The sequence below is a fragment of the Juglans regia genome, chromosome 2, assembly GCF_001411555.2.
Source record: "Juglans regia cultivar Chandler chromosome 2, Walnut 2.0, whole genome shotgun sequence".
Lineage (NCBI taxonomy): Eukaryota > Viridiplantae > Streptophyta > Magnoliopsida > Fagales > Juglandaceae > Juglans > Juglans regia.
In genome coordinates this window covers 30684793-30703751 of record NC_049902.1, presented here as the reverse complement: position 1 = coordinate 30703751, position 18959 = coordinate 30684793, and positions in this window count along the sequence as shown.

Genomic DNA, 18959 nt, shown 5'->3' with positions numbered 1-18959 from the left:
TTATGTTGAACACTTTTTCCTTCAGAGAAGCTTTTTATTTAAGTAAAAACTGGAGTGAATCTTTCTTATATACTAACAGTGCAAGCGAAAAATCGTTGACTCTCATGAAAGAATGTTTTTGTTTTCCATTCTTGGACTCGACCATGGCCAATGATGATTTTTCAGCCAGAGAGACCATGGTGGTATTTTGGGGAAGACGAAGGGGATTTGATTTCGACGAAGGGGATTCCGTTTATTGGTTTTCACATAATGGCGACTTGGGCGTGTCCTATTTTCTTCAAAAAGCATCCTCTGGTCTAGCCTTTGTGCATGTCTTCTTCTCCTCTGCGTTTCTAGTTTTTTTTTTTTAATATAATAAACTACGTCAGCAATTGGTGCACAATCGGTATACAAGATTGCTTGTACCTAGAAGAACTGATGTTATAAATAAAAAAATACAAAAAAAAAGAGAGAGAAGGGGATGGGGGGAAAGAAAGAAGAAAACAAATAGAAGAGAAAAGAGCTTCATCTTCTCGTCGTTGAGAAACTATCTATCTACACACGAGTTCACAAAATCTCCATGTTCATCTTTTTCATTTGCTGCAGATTTTTATCTCTATCTGCTGAAACATTTTCTCTGTGGGTCTCGTGGGGCTCCTTTTTTTTGGTTTTTGGATTTTACCTGGCGCGAGTAATATGTTTGTCATTCTATTTCAATCAATACTCATAATTTACCAATTTTTTGCCTCTCAGACGTACACTTTTCTGCGTTCTATTTTTGCACTGCTCAGTTGAGTAGGAAATGTTTGGAGTGGGAAACATATATTGCAGAGTTTTTTGAAAAAATGACGACAGGTATGGTGCACGACCGGAAACATATTAAGAAGCAAATGGGTTGCATGGTTGGGTTCCTTCAGATCTTCAACCGCAACCAAATTCTCACTAGTAGGTTGAGCAAAACACGACAAAGAAGGCAACTTTGATTTACGATGCTTATCGCTGTTAGAGATTGTAGATCCTTGGAATTAGGAAGTTCTGAGATGAGTTTCAGATAGGAGGTTGGGAAAAAGTTTGCGTACGTGGCTAGTTTTCGAAGGTCTGTGCCTTAGTTTTTGGGACAACTTTGAGCAAACTAAACGAAACATTTGATTTTGTTGAGAGAAAAGTTTGTTCATTTATGAGATAGGAAAGAAGAATGGTTACCTGAATCATCATCCTCCCTCTTCTCTAGCCTTTGTACCTGGTTTGAGAAGAACACCATGGCTTACCAACATATTGATGTTGGGTTGTAGTTAAATGGATTCAAAAATTCGAAATCCCCTTGAACGATTTTGCCTCTGCCTTATACCTGATCTCCAAATCTGCACCGTTATTAAAGGTTGACTTTTTGACTTGCCATGTTGGATGGGTGCGCGTATAGGTGCACAAAGCCGCTTACAAGTAGAATTTTCCTATTTTAAAATAGCCTTATTAGGTACAAGTGATTTGGCGCATCAAACAGTATAAAGACAATTTTTTTTATTGAAAACAAAATCAAAAAATGAAACATTTTGAGAGAAGAAAATGTCCTATGTTTCATGAAAATCATTTCCGTTTTCAATTCGTACCGTTTCATTAAATGATGGATGTCTTACATGTCAGCCTCAGTGTGCGGTTTGATGCGCGAACTTACTTGCAAAAAGACTTTTCCTTTTAAAATTTATACATCACACACTGACACGATTTATGTGATATAATTTGATTTTGAAGATAAATTTTAAAATTAAATCTTATAATTTTAGTCTTATAATTTAAGTGATGTGGATGATGTGTTTTATACACTAATTTGATAATAGAATAACACATTTTGTTCGTATCAATTTTACATTTTTTTGTTGTAAGAAAATGTAATAATTATATTATTATCTCATAAATATTGTCAGTTTTTAGGATTATTAAATAGCTAATATTCTTCCAATCCAAATTTTAAAATAATAATATTAAATATAGTTTTTGAATGTGTGAAGTCCGTGCACTCTCTTTGAAAAAGTGTGAAATTTGTTATTAAAAAATTAAGTTTTTCATGTGAGTCCAATATTTAATTATTGTTTTTAAATAAATTGCGAGAAACTTATCTGATGAAATCTTATCATGAACAACAACTTTCATGAGTTTCTAGCATTAATGCTTGCAGCCACACATAGTTGCCACAGTCAATAGTAGTTCTCCCACGAACAAATAATTTCCATTTATATAAGAAGAAACGGTACAATTATAAATTCTCTATTCACATTAATTGCATCGGACAACATTGGTTTCTTTGCCTGTTTACCTTTTCATTAGAGCATCGATATATTTTCCATCAAAAGCAAAAAACTTCAAGCCCATGCATGGACACCAACGAGGAACAATACTAAAAACACTGCCTGAGACATATTACGAGCTCAAACCTCTAATGTAATGCCAATCATAGGGCTTGAGCTTTGTTGCAGAGATACTATAGCTCGTATATGTCTTGTCCCAGTGTCCTGTTGTCACCGAAAGAAGAAGACACTATCATATGTGTGATAAAGTTTGGTCATAGAAACTTTCACAATTTCTTGTTAGATTTGCGTTGGTCTTTCCTTCGAAGAATGTGATTGCCCTGCATCATCAGACCTCCCCTTTATCATGAGAAGTTTTAAATATTTATTATGTGACTGTCAAGAGCTCTAACAACACTCCAAATTTATTACTTAGCCAAAAACACAAAAATGGTGGGTGTGGAGGATGGCCTCTATGGTTATTATTACTCCTAATTTAAAACCAAAAAATAAAAAAAAATTTACTACAACTAGCTTTAATCTTGTAACCTATTGTATAAATACCATACCAAAGAAAAAGAGATTTGCGAGAGGGCATCAAAGCAAATAATGTTAAGTTGTGTTGAGAGAGAGAGAGAGAGAGGGGAGGGGTAGGTCAATAAATAAGCAACAATAAGAGGTGCAAGAATAAAAAATAGTAAAAACTGTGGAAGACAAAATCGTTAGAGATTACTAAACTCAAAGTGTTACGTTGAGAATAATAAAATGAAGAAAAATGCCACAACTGAGCCCTGACCAGAGCAGATAACTTATGAGACAAAATCTCAAGAGTCTGAACAAATTAAAGACAATGCAGTGGCATGATAGCTGAAAATTTTGACATTAATTATGCAAAGTCAAACATAACTCAGATTCAACCCTTGAGGAAGGTTTCAATGGCTTAAAAAAAGAAAGGTGTCATTTCAGGGCCCGGAGTCTTGATTGCACACTTGACCCCAAGGGTTCCAGTGATAGAAGTGAGTTCGATAAATAATAGTACCCGTCGAGGGATTTTAGCAGAGAAGTAGAATACATCCTAGTTTGCATGCTTTCGCTTTGCAATAAAGAAGATGTTTGATTGAGCTAGTCGGTCTAAAGTCGTTTCCATGCTGTTCACCACAATGCCAGGGAAGTCCTTGGAAATCTCATTTGAATCAGGAATGGATCTCCATGTATGTGATTGAGATGAGTATTAGACCACAATTGGCGCAATCAGGACTTTTAAGTACATTAAGAGCATCCAAGATAAAAACTTGACCCCACCTAAACAAGTATGTATCCCAATCAATATGAGACAAATATACCAAAATTTGTTGCAGCATAAAAATGACAATAAAAAACGCCAAAACTAAAAGAAGATTAATATCTATAAAAGTAGCAAGGCAAGGTTCTGGAGGCCTTTTGACAACATAGATATCACAAAACTAAAGACATACATGATGTAAATGCTCTGGACTATGGATAATAACTAATCCTATACTCCATGTCCCAAAGACACCGGCATCTATAAAGTCTGCAGAGAAGAAACTTTAAGGCTACTTTGACATAAGATATTGCATACAAACATCATCAAATTTATTTTCTGCAGCCTAGTTCTAGGATGAAGTAGATTAAAGAAGCACAATAACATCTGCTGCAGTTAAAAATTGTATACCCCATATGAAAAATATAAGGGTAAGTGGTGTATGAGATCTCACATTGCTTGGGAATGAGACTTTCTTGCTCTTTATAATGTTCCAATTGAGCTCCAATTGTATTATTGGCTAGTCCTTTTGGAGTATAGTCTATGTGGTTGGGCCTTCCATTGGGGCATTATAAATGGTATCAAAGTCTATCTCAATCAGAAATGTAGGACTTGAGTCGTGCCACCTATGATGAACTGGTTTGAAGAGGACGTTGAGAATTTAAGGGAGAAAGATTGTGATACCCAATATGATAAAGATAAGGGTAGGTGGGGTATAAGATCCCATATTGCTTAGAAATAAGACTTTCTTGCTCTTTATAATGTTCCAATGGAGTTTCAATTGTATCATTGACTAGTCATTTTAGAGTATAGACTATGTGATTTGCAAAAACTAACATATATATTTGATCAAATTGATGTCCCACCTTATACTTTGTCAATAAAAAATACATTTCTTCAAATTATCAATGAAAAGTAAAAAGAAAACGTACTCAGTGCATTCATTTAAAGTAGTAAGTAGCTTTGAGATAGTGTGACTAGTGATCTAAAAAATGGGTCTGTTACTATTCTCTTGTATCTCTGCGAAAGCTACCATAGCATTTGCAAGAACCATGGGATTATTGTCAGATATCAAATCCTTGAGAGATTCCAAGAAGCCTCTGTCCTCGACTAATTCAGCATTTATGTCATAAAGTTTCGCAACACATATGGTTGTTGTCTTTTGAACATATGGATCATCATCCTATCAAAATAAAATATAAAGAAGATCTCAGAACACTGGGTTAAAACTCAAAGAATAGATTACTAACTGAGATAGGGTAATTGATGTCATGGTCCAAGTGACTCATCAAAAGTTAATGCTCAGTTCCCAGAAATAGGAAAATGTGGCAAATATGTCATCTTTAAATCACCTTAAGACATCTCTAGAGTGGATCACACAAATACTCTCTGATTTTATCAACACGTATGCATCCCATTGTCCGCACAACCAAGGCTCGAATCAAAGGATTGGGGTCTTGTGAATCCTACACAAATTCCCATAAAAGTATAAGTTAATTAGAAATGCTTAAAAAGATTATCATAGTAAGTCGAACATATTAGGTTTCAAAATCATTCAAAGTAAAAGAGATTAGCAATACTGTTCAACATAATATGAAATAGAAATGTCACATAACTAGGATTGAGGGGCATTTTTTAACCCAATGAAGGAAGGGATTCTTTAAAACAAACACAATCAATTCCTTTGTGAACTGTTCGGTTTTGCTATCCTATGAGGTACCCCTTAAAAATTTTGTGCATCTATGTATGTTTCCAGTGAAGTAGGGGTTGGGCGCTCGTTTTGAAATTCGGATTCAATTAATACACTAGAAGAAGAAGAAGAAGAAGAAGAAATCTAGACTGTGCAAGATAGAAGATTCAATTATAGTTCGTACCTTCACAGATGTATTTACTGCAAGTATTGCTAGGTCAGGTTGCCTTTTAGCATAATTAATAAGATACAGATAAACAAGTAAGCTTGCCATTATAAATTTAGAGGGAGAGAGAGTTGAAACCAACATATTATGCAGCCAATACTGCAAGGGTATCAAAACTACTCTACTAAAGGGTACGACATCTAAACCCACAAAAAAATTTTACATTTCTTGTAACAAAGGGATAATAAACTTCCATAGATACTACAAAGTTTAAGGAAATCAAGCACACATATATATGAATAGAACCCAATTGCTGCAAGCTGGCAACAGTTACAAACAAATTCTTAGAATTTTGTTTTTTGTTTTTATAACAAATTTTATTGATCAAAGAATAGGCATAGCCATATACAGAAATCTAAACAAAAAAAACAAGAGCATGCCCTTCACTACGTAGGCACATTATAGACAAGAAAATCATGTAGGTCCATGCCATTGAAGTCAACAGTAATGGCCCAAGTACAAAGTGTTTTAAAAAATAAATCCTTCAACTCCTCCTACGATCTCTCATTGTCTTAAAATGTCTTGTCATTACACTCCTGCCATAAACACCACATAATACATAGAGGGATCATCTTCCAGACAACTTTAATCTGTTGCATGCCTCTTTTATTTGTCGAGCTGGCCAGCATTTCCACCATTATCTCCGGCATAACCCAAAACAAGTCTCATCTCCTGAACATCACATTCCATAATACTCGACCTGTCTCACAATGTAGTAAAAGATGGTTTACAAACTCTCCCCCTTCTCTACACATGCAACACCAATCTACATGATTACCCTTCATTTCTTCAAGTTGTCGGTTGTGAGAATCTTCCCGAAGGAGGCTGTCCACACAGCATACCATTACACACAAAATGCCTTTGTTCTCATATTATATCAAGACCAATTCTGTCCACTTTCCTTCGTCAACAGGGATTCACAAGGAAGTTTACTTGTCTGGCTGAAAAATGCATTATTTTTTAGGCAATTTGGTTGGAGGGGGATTTGAACCCAGGTCATGACACCACCAAAAGGGTGCAGAAGCCACCACACCACAACCATTGGCTTAAAAACGCATTCAAAATAGCTCGTTAAAACTATCCTGAAATTATTTTTCTGATACTAGTAATTATGTCTTCTCACAAAATGATTATCTCGTACTTCCAGCACCAAGCTGCTTAGGAACGGTTCAGCCAAAACAATTCTCCTCCAGATTCAATGACCCACCCCTTCAAGTGACGCTTCAAATTTTGAACTCCTCAAGAGTAAAGATACCTTTGACATTTATTCTTGAAACCTAAAAAGCAATAAAAATCATCTCTTCCTTCCAGCTCTTAAGTTGCTCAGCAAGCTGGACACAATATTCTTCTAGCTACAATCGCCAATGTCCTATTTCTTCATTTTGCCCTCTAAATTTTGAATCCCCCCAATATAAAGGCAGTTTATATATTTACACCTAAGCTCCAAAAACAATATACTACACCTTGGATTTAAGAGTGATAGCAAAACAACTTGTACATTTTGTTTTGTTTCCCCATGTTTCCGCTACAATCAAATAGAAGATCGGATTTTTTATCATTAGTTATTAAATCCTCCCATTTAAATAGATAAAAGTATAATATATTTGCAAAAATTGTTTTGAAAATAAGGAACATTCCCGGATGGTTTTATGGCCTTCTTCTATCACACATTGTTGCTTTGGGCTTCATCCGTAGTATGGAATGGAGCGAGCTTTAATGACTTTTATGCTACTTTTCGTAGCGGGTAGTTTGTAATTAGGCTTTTTTCTTGTATACTTTCTATGTACTTGGGTGTTGCCTATTTACGTGGATTAACAAAACTTCTTACTTATAAAAAAATATATATATTTGCAAAATCTTGGAAATGTTATAGATGTATATCAAAACCTCACGCATCACAAATTATACACGACACTTCGGCTCAATCAAATAGAAAGCAATCAACTCAAAGAACCTTTCGCTTTGTCGTATTAGCAATCAGAAAAACTCAGATTTACTTTCCTTTACGAGCGATTTCTCAGCCACCAAACAGAGCATCAAGCTCGTCATGACCAAAGCTAGAACATAAATTTAATCTCTACAATCTAGAAAACGTGACAAAATTTCAAAACGCCAAATCCGATGAAAAACGAGGATTTGGAATCATGGCAGCTCATCTCTGCGTGTCTTCGTTTTCTCTCTCATTTTCTATCAGAATCGAGGAAGAAGAACGGTTATGGCAAACATGATTTCATCCTAAATCACTGTGCTATAGCTTAACTCCGAGACGATTTGCGAACCAGTTTGGACCGTTGTGCTTGACTAGTACGAGCCGGATTAATTTCGAGTCGTGTTTGTTGTGCACTGCTTATTGTACAACGTAGCAGTTTTGTTATTTTGATGTTCATCCGGTTTTGAAGAGTTAATCTTTTTTCTCTAAATTGAAATGAAGTAATTCTATATGCAATCGTGAAGTATGTAAATGTTGCGTAATCGTTTTGAAAAAGAGTATAGTCTACTATTAAAAAATTAATTTTTTTCATATGATCTCATGTTTTTATTCACTTTTTTTCAAAGCGATTATGCGGCGGTTGCACAATTCACGGTTGTAAATATTTTTTTTTTTATTGAGATGATATGAATGACAGATTTTCCTCTAAGTAAAATGTTTTATGTCCAGACAATCAATTTTTTTAATTAAGTATTTTTAATAAGAAAAAAAAATCAATCAATCTATTTATAAAAATAATAAATATTACTTTATTAAAATAAATGTACTTTTTATGAGTTAGAAAAAATTCCTCCAAGAATAATTTTGTCTTATACATTATTATAAAAAAATAAAGCAATGTACAAAATAAAATTAGGTTTCATAAACTTTCTTATGCTTAAAAAATTAGGTTAATGTATAAGACAATTTATAGATGTCAAGATATGTCAATTTATAAATTTATTCAAATAAAATTAGGTTACGTTTGGTTACGCAGTTCAGATGAGATGAGATGTTTTGTTGAAAGTTGAATAAAAGATTGTTAGAATATAATTTTTTAATAATATTTTTAGTTTAAAATTTGAAAAAATTGAATTGTTTATTATATTTTGTGTGAGAGTTTGAAAAAGTTATAATAATAAAATCAGATGAGATGAGATGAGTGGTTTTGTGTATCTAAACCGAGCCAGAAAAGATTGTACGACTGCTCGGCAAGCCTCGGGGAAGCGCGTTTCTCATGAGGTTTCATGATATGTCATGGCTTTGCTGACCATCTCTTGCGGGCAAAGAAGAGGATGCAATGAAATATGATCCATATAAGGTTCTACGTACAAGGTTGTTCATGAATCATGTACAATTTTCATGTAATTTTCAAGATGCGCTCAATCCCTTGCTTGTTATAATTAGTAGGCCTTGTGGAGATTTTCTGGAGAATTCAAAATAGATAATAGCTCAATGCCCAATGGATTCATTATTTGTGGTTGGTTATGAACAGACAGCCAAGGACCAAAGTTATGTACATCGAGTTGGGTGTAAAAAGAAAACAGTGGCTGCTGACATGGACTTCTTTACGAGGACACTTGGATTGGATGATGATGGTAATAATGATGTTCCTTTTTAATGCCATGCCCAATTAATCTTTTGCATTCTTGAATCTTATTTTTTTTCAGAATCTTCAAAATGCAGTTGTCATTTAAAAGTGTGGTTTTAGAACGGAGACAAGGAAACTGTGCAGATAGCTGAACTCCCAAAAGAAGTTCGAACTCCTTTCAATGCAGGACACTTGAACTGCTGGATATGGATCCATCGTTCTTCACAGCAATATTGCAGGACATGCCGGGGTTTACCTTACTAGCGTTGAACCCTCCCAACTTTGAGTAACCATGTTGTGCTGCAGGCCTGGTAATATCGTGACGAAATGTGATAGGTGAAGTTATAAAGATCATGTTATTGACAAAACCATACTGTGGCATGCATGCCTCAGTCTGAAGTTTGAAGATAGAAGAGAGATTTGAAAGGATGAAGTTCCAAGTATATATATATTAATTGGAGGCAGAAATAGGAGAAGTAATGTGTCATTAATATTATTATTAATATTTTTTTTATGTCGGAGAACCTCTCCAAGGGAGGGCCTTTGTACTTTTTTACCCATATTAACGTCTATGTTTGTAGGTCCTTTGTGAGCAAGTAATGTGTCATTAATATTTAATCAGGGCACGTTAATTTAGGCGTTTATCTGGGGGAAGATCAAAGAAATTGACTAAATGATTAATTGTGGCTTGCACATTCCTAGCTTGAAGAAATTCTAAGAAGTTGGCATTTCAAAAACAGAAGGATGGCTGCATTCGTAGTCTTGAAAGTGTAGAAACTATCTCAGTTACATGCCAAATCAATAAAAGAAAATAAACCTCGAAATCTAAAAATTCGGAAAAGTATAAAAACACAGAAGAACTGCCAAATTGAAAGGAAATTGGCGTCCATATTCTGTCCTGCATGGGCATGAGGAAGTGTTAATCCCAGTGAAAGGAAGAATTGGTAACTGAAATGCTTGCAGTTTGAAGAGATCATTAGATAGGATATGAGCCCCACAGAGAGGTCCATTTCAATTTGCAACCAGAAGAATAGTTGCCAGTACTCACAAAAGTTACTAGCAGTTATGTGATTTGCCTCAAGTTGTGTTTGGTAATTGAATTTCAGAATTGGCTGCAGCCATTCTGCTGCCTAAACCAGGCCTCTAGCCATCATGAAGTTGCTAAAAGATATCATGTGCAAACACTTTTGAGAGAGAGGGAGAGTTATAATATTAATAGGTAACTTAATGGATTCTTCACATGCTGGAGGAATTTCTTCTACCTACTGTTAGACCTAGAGGGACTCTAGCATTTGACTGCTTTTTGGGCATTGCCTTTCCCTTTTAGCTCAACACAATTTGCACTTGATTATGTATCCCCAGTTTTTACACAAAATACTTGACTAAAGAAAAAAGGAAAAGCCACTCTCCCAGCAAGGCAAAAGATTCACTTCATAAAAAACAATATGCTTAGCATTGCAGCTCATTACTGCAGATATAAAATCAGTTTTTGAGAGAGAGAGAGTTTATGTACAAATATTGAAAGCAACATGGACCACACTCCCAACTCCAAGTAGTGGAGACAAGTAGAATAAAATGTTGTACACATTAATAGAGGACTGAATGCGAAATCATAAGAAAGTTTTGCCACAAATAAACCACACGAATTGTCCTTACAGCACCCTCCTTTGGTTTAGTCAACTTCAAGCCATCTCTAACTATTGCTTGGCAGAAGGATGTATGGTTTTATACAAAAGGTATATGACATGTTTAATTAAAATAGCAATTTTGCCTACTCGAATCTCATTTTCATAGCTTTCCTTTGGAGATGGATTCCAATAAGTTGAACCTATAAAATGGTAGCTGTTAGATGTCTGCCTAACTGGTTTCCCTCCAAAGGAAAAGGCTTCAAAGTTTATTATTATTCGTCTTTCTTTTTCCTGAATCAAAAGTTTCATCATCAGTGACATAAGGTTCTCTCCTGTCTGCTACATGGACAATTTGATCAAAATAAAATAAAGCATAAAGCTAGTCTAAATAATAATCATATAGCATTCGTGCGTGCACAAGCTTAAAAAAATGAGCTTCTTTTCAAAGTAGAGTTTTACAGCATCATTAGTATTAGGAGCTTCTTTATAAAAATGAACATGGAATTTTTGATATACCAACACGAAACCTTTTCGATCTTTGGACCAAACAAAAGGACAGGGTAGTCGACAACTACTTCTTGATCAATCACTCATTTTCTCAGCATATCTCATCCCAGAGAAAATTCTCTTTGGGGGAATCTTTTCCAATACGCCAATTGACTAATCATCTTATAATCTATAGCAGTGCAATGATAGGAAATTGAACTAGGTTTGTTTATTTAGTTATACTAATATTGTGGTCTGGTCAAAAGTTAGTCTTTGGAATCATTATTGTTGGGTGCTTATGATCAAATTTAATAAGCATTCTTTTTCTATACTGCTCTCTCCATTAAGTTACTCATCTCTCTCACTAGTCTCTCATTAACATTGTTATCATAGCAGGAAGATGGTTTGCTGATAATAAACTTACTGCATAATTATAAGATTTGGAGCTGTGGATTGACAAGATTCGGTCTTTGTATCTCCATTTGTGACTCTTCTTTGGATGCTTATTGTTTATTTTTGGGTTTCCATTGGCATTTTTTGATAGAGGAGAACAATTATTAATTGGCTGTCATTCTGAACAAGTTAACAACAAAATCATACCAGGGTTATGACTTTGGCATACTATTAAGAAGATTTGAGCTTTATGATAATCAAAGCATCTCTTTCTAATACCCACAATCAGACACGAATGCATCAATGACACCTTCTTTTTTTCTTTTTCCAAGATCCAAGTAAAGACAATCTTTACAACAGTCCAGACCTTCTCTAATTCGAGCTAAATCTTCATTTTCAATCAAGAAGTATTGCATCCTGCAGATATGGTTCCTATACCGGCATGAACCCAAAGATTATGTCCCTTTTGTGGGCAATGCCACTAAGCTGGTCAGGTTGACACTTGGTGCCTTGCTCTTATTTGTGCCTTGTGGGAGTTTCCTATATAGAAATAATTAAGATGTTAGTCCTAGGAATTGTTTGTTTAATTGGAACTTTGAAAATAGCTCTGATGCCTTTATTTCTTTTTCTTGGCAACCTTAACGTACTCGAGCCTTCAAGGTCACCTGTTCATGAGTGACTCCCTTCTAAATTTATTAGAAAAACCCTCACTTGTGATAGAGGAAAACCTTAGGAACAAAATAAACATTTGGGGATTACGAAACACCTCAACTTAACTCACCAAAACAAAACTAAAAGCCATTACCCAGTAAAATAAAATCCAATTTCCCTAATCAAATCAAACACTTCAAAGTCGTAAGTAAGGCAAACCCAATGCCTCCAATCTAAGCAATCCCCTTACTCGTTGCGGTAAATCGTCTTGATTTCCATACCTCCTAGCCCAACCAGCTTCTCCTTGTCTAGCAAAAAAATCTGCAATTTGATTAGCCTCTCTATAAACATGGAAAATGCTATAATGCATTCCATTAAGAACTTCTAAAAGCTCTTCCCAGTAGTTCCAGAGGTACCAAACAGAACTTCTAAGATGCAGTTTCTCTTGATTCAGAAATGATGGCAGTAAAAGCTGCACTGCTCATCTATATGTTCATTTATAAGAAGTTAACCAGAGGCTACAGGTTACATTCAAAGGTTCTAGCTGTAAGCTCCTCATGCCTCCTATGATTTTTTTTTTTTTATTCAAAAGGAGAAATAATCAAAATTTGTTAATATTAAAAATAACAAAAATTTTATGTTCAATTATTTTTATGTAGTCATTATTAATCTGATTGATTACATCACTTCTTTATAATATAAAATAATTATTTTGACTAATTATATTAGAGGAGTGTACAAAAAATATAAAAAAATGATTGTATATTATATAACTCTAAAAATAATTTTATAGATATTAAATTAGTTTTTTTTTAAAATTTTTTTGGATCCTGAACTTTAATTGTTTAAAACTTCGAAATATTTTGGGGCATGCAAGAGTGGAGCATGCCATTCACACCCTATCGACATCTCTACAACTTGCAGTAAATTACCATCATTATGACCAGCGATTTGACATCACTAAAGAGGGTTGAAGCATAAAATACCTATATACACACACGCCTCTAGCATTGGAAATTCTTTGACTGATTTCTGATTTGTGAATGGAATTCTCATTTTCAAATGTTGTCACGTTTGGCCATTTAATAAGTAATATTAATCTCTTTTTCATTTGCACTTTCTTCTTTGGCAATTTCGGGTATGCATGTTTGTCTGATCAGGAAAAGAAGAGACAATATTCGTCAAACCAAACTTATTAAATTAACTATTGGAGGAGAGAAAATAAATAATAATAATCAATGCATGTGATGTTCCTTTAGTGCAGCATCATATGTGTCAGTGTTACAAGAGTCAAATCAAGATTAGACAACTAAATAATTTCTTTTCTTCAACGAAATTGATTAAATTTTATGAATTTAAATTTTTTATCAAATAATAATTTTTTATGATATTAAAATATAAATCTTAAATTAAAATTCTGATTTTATATTTTTGATGAGCTTAAGAAATCACCATCTAATGGAGCTCGAATATTTTTATAGATAAATAATATTAAATATAAATCCTAAATAGATAAGTATCATATAAATTTTTTATAAAACAATAGATCTCACTGATATAAATTAATATCATAATTAAGACTCTAATTTTAAAAATATTTTTCCACACGCACATCATGGTTGGTAACTATATAATCAGAAAAAAAAAATTATTAGTTATTATTCACTATCACACATCTTACATCTTATAAAAAATATCCTCATATTTTATAAAAAAAAAATTGTAATTATAGAGTGTGAAAATGAATAGTAATTGATGTATAACATTCCTTAATTAATCAAGTAAAACTTAAGAAGATGTTTGGATTCGAAGATGACTTGAGATGACTTGAGATGAGCTGAGATGGATTATGAATAGTAATGAGATGAGTTGTGAATAGTAGTGAGATTTGTGAGTTAAAGTTGCTGAATAGTAATGAATAGTAGTGAGATGAGTTGAGATGAGCTGAGATGACTTGCGAATCTAATTATTTTAGCTATATATATATATATAAGCCCGACTAGTAAGCTTAATTCAGTGCCACAAATTATAATCAGGCCTCAGCATTCTCGTAAATAATTCTCTATTTTATTTGGGGAGAGTTGGTTTTTTCTCTTCCTCATTTCGTTAAATTTTCCGTCTTTAAATTACTTTTTGCCTCGAATTATTAGTTATTCTCTTGGTATGCACAAGCATATATAATAACTATGCAGGTTTGCTTAAAAAAAAAAAAAAAACTAAGCAGGTGTTAACTCCCCCAGTTCAGTGTTAAAGAGAGAGCGCGCGCATTTATATATATATATATATATATATATGAAAAATTCTATTCCTAAGCCTCATACACCACACACCATCCTTTTTATGATTTCTTTAATTTTATTCTTTTATTAAATGTGTGGTATATGAATTATGAGTAGAATAATTTAATTATTTTAAAAATAATAAAACCAAAAAAAACTTTAAAAAAATTTAAAAAAAATAAAATTTTTTTGGTGTGTGGTGTATGGGCTTATGAATAGCAATGCTCATATATATATATATATATATAAAATAAATAAATAAGAATAAGGTACATCCAATACTTCACATTAATTGCTGCATCAAGTTGTCAATTAAATACTAATGATCCTAAAGGTAGAAAAAGCATGCAATCCAACCCAAGTATACGCTCCAACGCATAAATGGCGATGCCATAGGAATATTTTCAAAAGCAATTTTAAGGAGGACATATTTTAGAGAAATGATACTTGCAGTCGTGAGCGTGCAGTCGCCGTGTAGTCGTTTTGAAAAAAGTGAATAAATAAGAGACCCACCTGAAAAGAAATTAATTTTTTAATAGTAGACCCCACTCTTTTTCAAAGCGACTGCACGACATTTGCGCATTCCACGACTGTATGTAGCATTACTCATTTTTTTTAGTTTTTCCTACTGTTTTGTCTTTAGAAAAATGACATCTTTACATTTTCTTTATTATTATTTTTTTATTTAACTTTTTTTTCTTTTACTCTATGAATTTGAGTTGAAAATACATATTCTTGTATAATCTAAAAATAAATAAATTTAATTAACTAACGTAATTATGTAATTTAATTAAAAATAATTTGATTATATTAATTAATTAAATTTATTTTTTAAAATTATTTAAGAACATCATATTTTAAAATTTTTAATTTAAATTTAAATTACAAAAAATAAAAAAATAGCTGCACAGTCGGGCTGCTGGTTTTAGTCAAAGATGTTAAGATGAATGTACGATAGTCCTTTAACTGAGTCCTTTCAACTTTCAAGTGTACCCTCATGTCATAATCCAATTAAGATAGTAAAGAAAAGTTTCTGTTTTGTGGCTGCCAATTTCCTAGGTTATACTAATATGCAAAGTTAGAGCAACTTGCTCGACTGTGCCGTTTGAATAGTAAAAGATTAATTTAAATTTATATAAAAATTTAAATTTAAATAAAATATTATTTTTAATAATAATATTATTTATTATATTTTATGTAAAAATATAAAAAAATATAATGATAAAATAAAATAAAACACTTTTATAATCTAAGCGGACTAAGAATAACGTTGATTCGAAGGAAAAAACTAGCGAATGGAGGTGTTTTCACACTTTTTATGTGTTAGATTTACATGAAACGAATTTATAAATTAATGATAAACTTATAATTCTTTATACAATTATATTTTAAATTTAGGATATTTCTATAAAATGATGGTATTTTGATAAGTTATTTTATAAAAATGTTCATAATTTTATTTAAAAAGATTATAGGCTGTGTTTGGATGTTGAGTTAAATTGAGTTTTCTATAAATAGTAGTGAGTTGAGATAGTGAAATGAATTCTGTAGAATCTACTTAAGATAAGTTTAGTGAATTTTCTCACGTGTAAATATATGTTGAGCTAAAAAAAATTATGAATCCCACGCGTAAAGAGATTTTGAGTTAGAATGAGTTTAATGATTTGAAAATTAAATATTTAGATGTTAAAAGAAATATAAATTTAAACCAAACTAAGCTAAATTTTAGTGCATTCAAGGAACTAAACGAGCATATCATTTTCTTTCCAGTAAAATTTAAAAAGACATCCATCCATCCATCCATCGAGTAACTTGGCTCAACTTCAACGAAATTTCTCGTTAGAAATATTTACGCGTGTGCGTGAATAATGTAAATGATTATGCTAACAAAGTAGTTACAGTTAGGGATTAGTTAGGGATTAGTTTTAAGTCCTTATAAAACAATAACTTAGGGGATGAAAATACTAAATAGTAGATGATTTTATTTGTTTAATTTATTATTTTGTCTTCTTCTTCAGTCATGAAAATATCAAATAAAAAGATTTATTCTGCTGACCCTTAAAATTAAAATTCCAAGTAGAATTTATTAATGCTGCTTTAAGCAATGGAGGATTAAAAAGGAGAGACAACAGTACGGATCGGACAAGCAAGATATTTTTGCCATGTCCTCACATCACTACCTAAAGAAAGTAAGACGAACTAAAATATTGCCAGCAAAAGAAGAAACTTAAATCAAACTAAGGAGTATATTAAATATTTCCTTTTTCAATTTGGAAAATTCTTTATCATCCTCAAGATATTACCAAGCTTTCTACAAATTTAATTTCCTGATCAATAGGCAGTTAAGAACATATCATGAAGAACCAAAGCATCCATCTGGCGCATGTGATTCTTAACAATGCCGAAAGCTGTTGGGCCATTACTAGAATGTTTTTTTTTTTTTGGTCAACTAACCCATATGTTTTATCAATATGTATTCAAAAAAAAAAAAAAGAGAGAAAAATCTGAAATGGTATCTTGAAATATCTTCATCACATTATTTACTGTTAATTTCTGATTAGTTTTTACGCTAACCCTTTTGAACACAAACAGAAACAGGATTCTGTAGTTTTCTGCAGCATGGCTCTGAAGACTGATGCAACCAAAAAAAACAGTTCTTCTGTGAATTTGGGTATGTTTGGGAATATTAGCCCTGTTTAGACAGTAATGCTTTTAGATAAAATTTAAAAGTTGAATAGGATATTATTAGAGTATTATTTTTGAAAAAATTAAATTTAGATTTGAAAAAATTAAATTATTTATTATATTTTATATAAGAATTTGAAAAAATTATAATGATGAGATGAGTTTAAATAGTTTCTCAATTCAAACGGGGTAATATTTTTAGATAATTTTATTACTATTTACTATTATTTCATTACTATTTACAAACTATATATAGCATCCAAACGGAATAATGTCAAGTAAAAACAAATACACAAATAAGCAATAAATGTTGGAAGACATTTCACGAATCTTGTTTATTTTTGCATATAAGATGAGATATGATGAGTTGAGATAAAATGTAAAAGTTGAATAAAATATTATTAGAATATATTTTTTAAATATTATTTTGTTTTGATATTTGAAAAAATTGAATTTTTTATTTTATTTTATGTGAGAATTTGATAATGATTATATGAGATAAGATGAGATATGAATGATTATAAATACAAACGAGGCCATATCTCTTAAATTCGGGTAAATTTTGAATAAGAACTTGAACCACAAAATTTTTTATAATTCAAAATTTTTCTCTCTCCAAAATTCTATGTACATAAGAATTTGCCCTCCCAACAACATTATAATCCTTATGTACTCTTTAAAATTTTTTAAAACATGTATACACGTATAAATGTCTCTCTCTTATTTTTTCCTATATTTTATTATATATATAGATATATCTTTCTAATACTTAAAAGCGTGTATAAGATGAACAGTAGTGAATAGTAGCTTTCTCATTGCTTCTTCTGATTGCATTCTGAAATTCAGTTCCAATTTTAGTCATATTCTTCGTTCAGTTAGCATGTAAAATATCTGATACATGTAAAATATCTAATCTTCATTAGATATATAACAGATGAAATATCTGATCTATACTTAGATCAGATATTTTACACCACAAAATAACCTAACAAATCACAAAATTACCAAATAAATTTCCAAACAATTCACAATTCACCACAAAATCACAAAATTACCGAATAAATTTATATTCAAATCACAAAATCAACACACAAATCACAAACCAACAGATCCGTGAAGAGAGAAGGCAAGGCTGGGGCTTCGGCTGGAGGAAAGGAGGAAGAGGAGGGGTCGTCGGCGAAGGACGAGGCTGCTGCTGGTGGTGCGGTGGCGTAGGAGTGGCCAACGGCGGCGCTGCGGGGAGAAACCCGTGCGTCGAGACCCATTTCGGGTTGGTCGCGTGCGGCTGAGGGAGGAGCAAAGGGGACTTCGACGGTAGGGTTTCCACGCTGGCGTGAGGAGAAGCTGGTGATGTAGTCGGTTACGTCGGATGGTGGCGCACGGCGGCTTTGGGCTGCTTGAGGGAGGAGATCGGGTGAGAGAGAGGGAAGACGCGCGGGGATAGGAGGAAATTCCAAGGGACTTCGACGGTGGGTTTTGATCGTCGGCGTGAGGGGAAGCCGATGATGCGGTCGGTGACACCGCACGGTGGCGCACGGTAGCGCATGGTGGCTTGAGGGAGCAGATCGCGTGAGTGAGGGAGGACGCGGGACGCGGCTGAGCGGAAGGAGAGAGAGAGAGAGGGAGAAATAGAAAGTGAGGAGAAAAAGAAAGAATTTTAGACTTAAATCCAACCGTTTATCATAATCTCTAAATTTGATCTAATGGTAAAAATTTAAACACTAATTAAATTAATTTAAAATAAATAAATAATATATAAATATTATATCATAAATAAATTATTAAATTTAATTTATAAAATATTAAAATTTTTTAGAT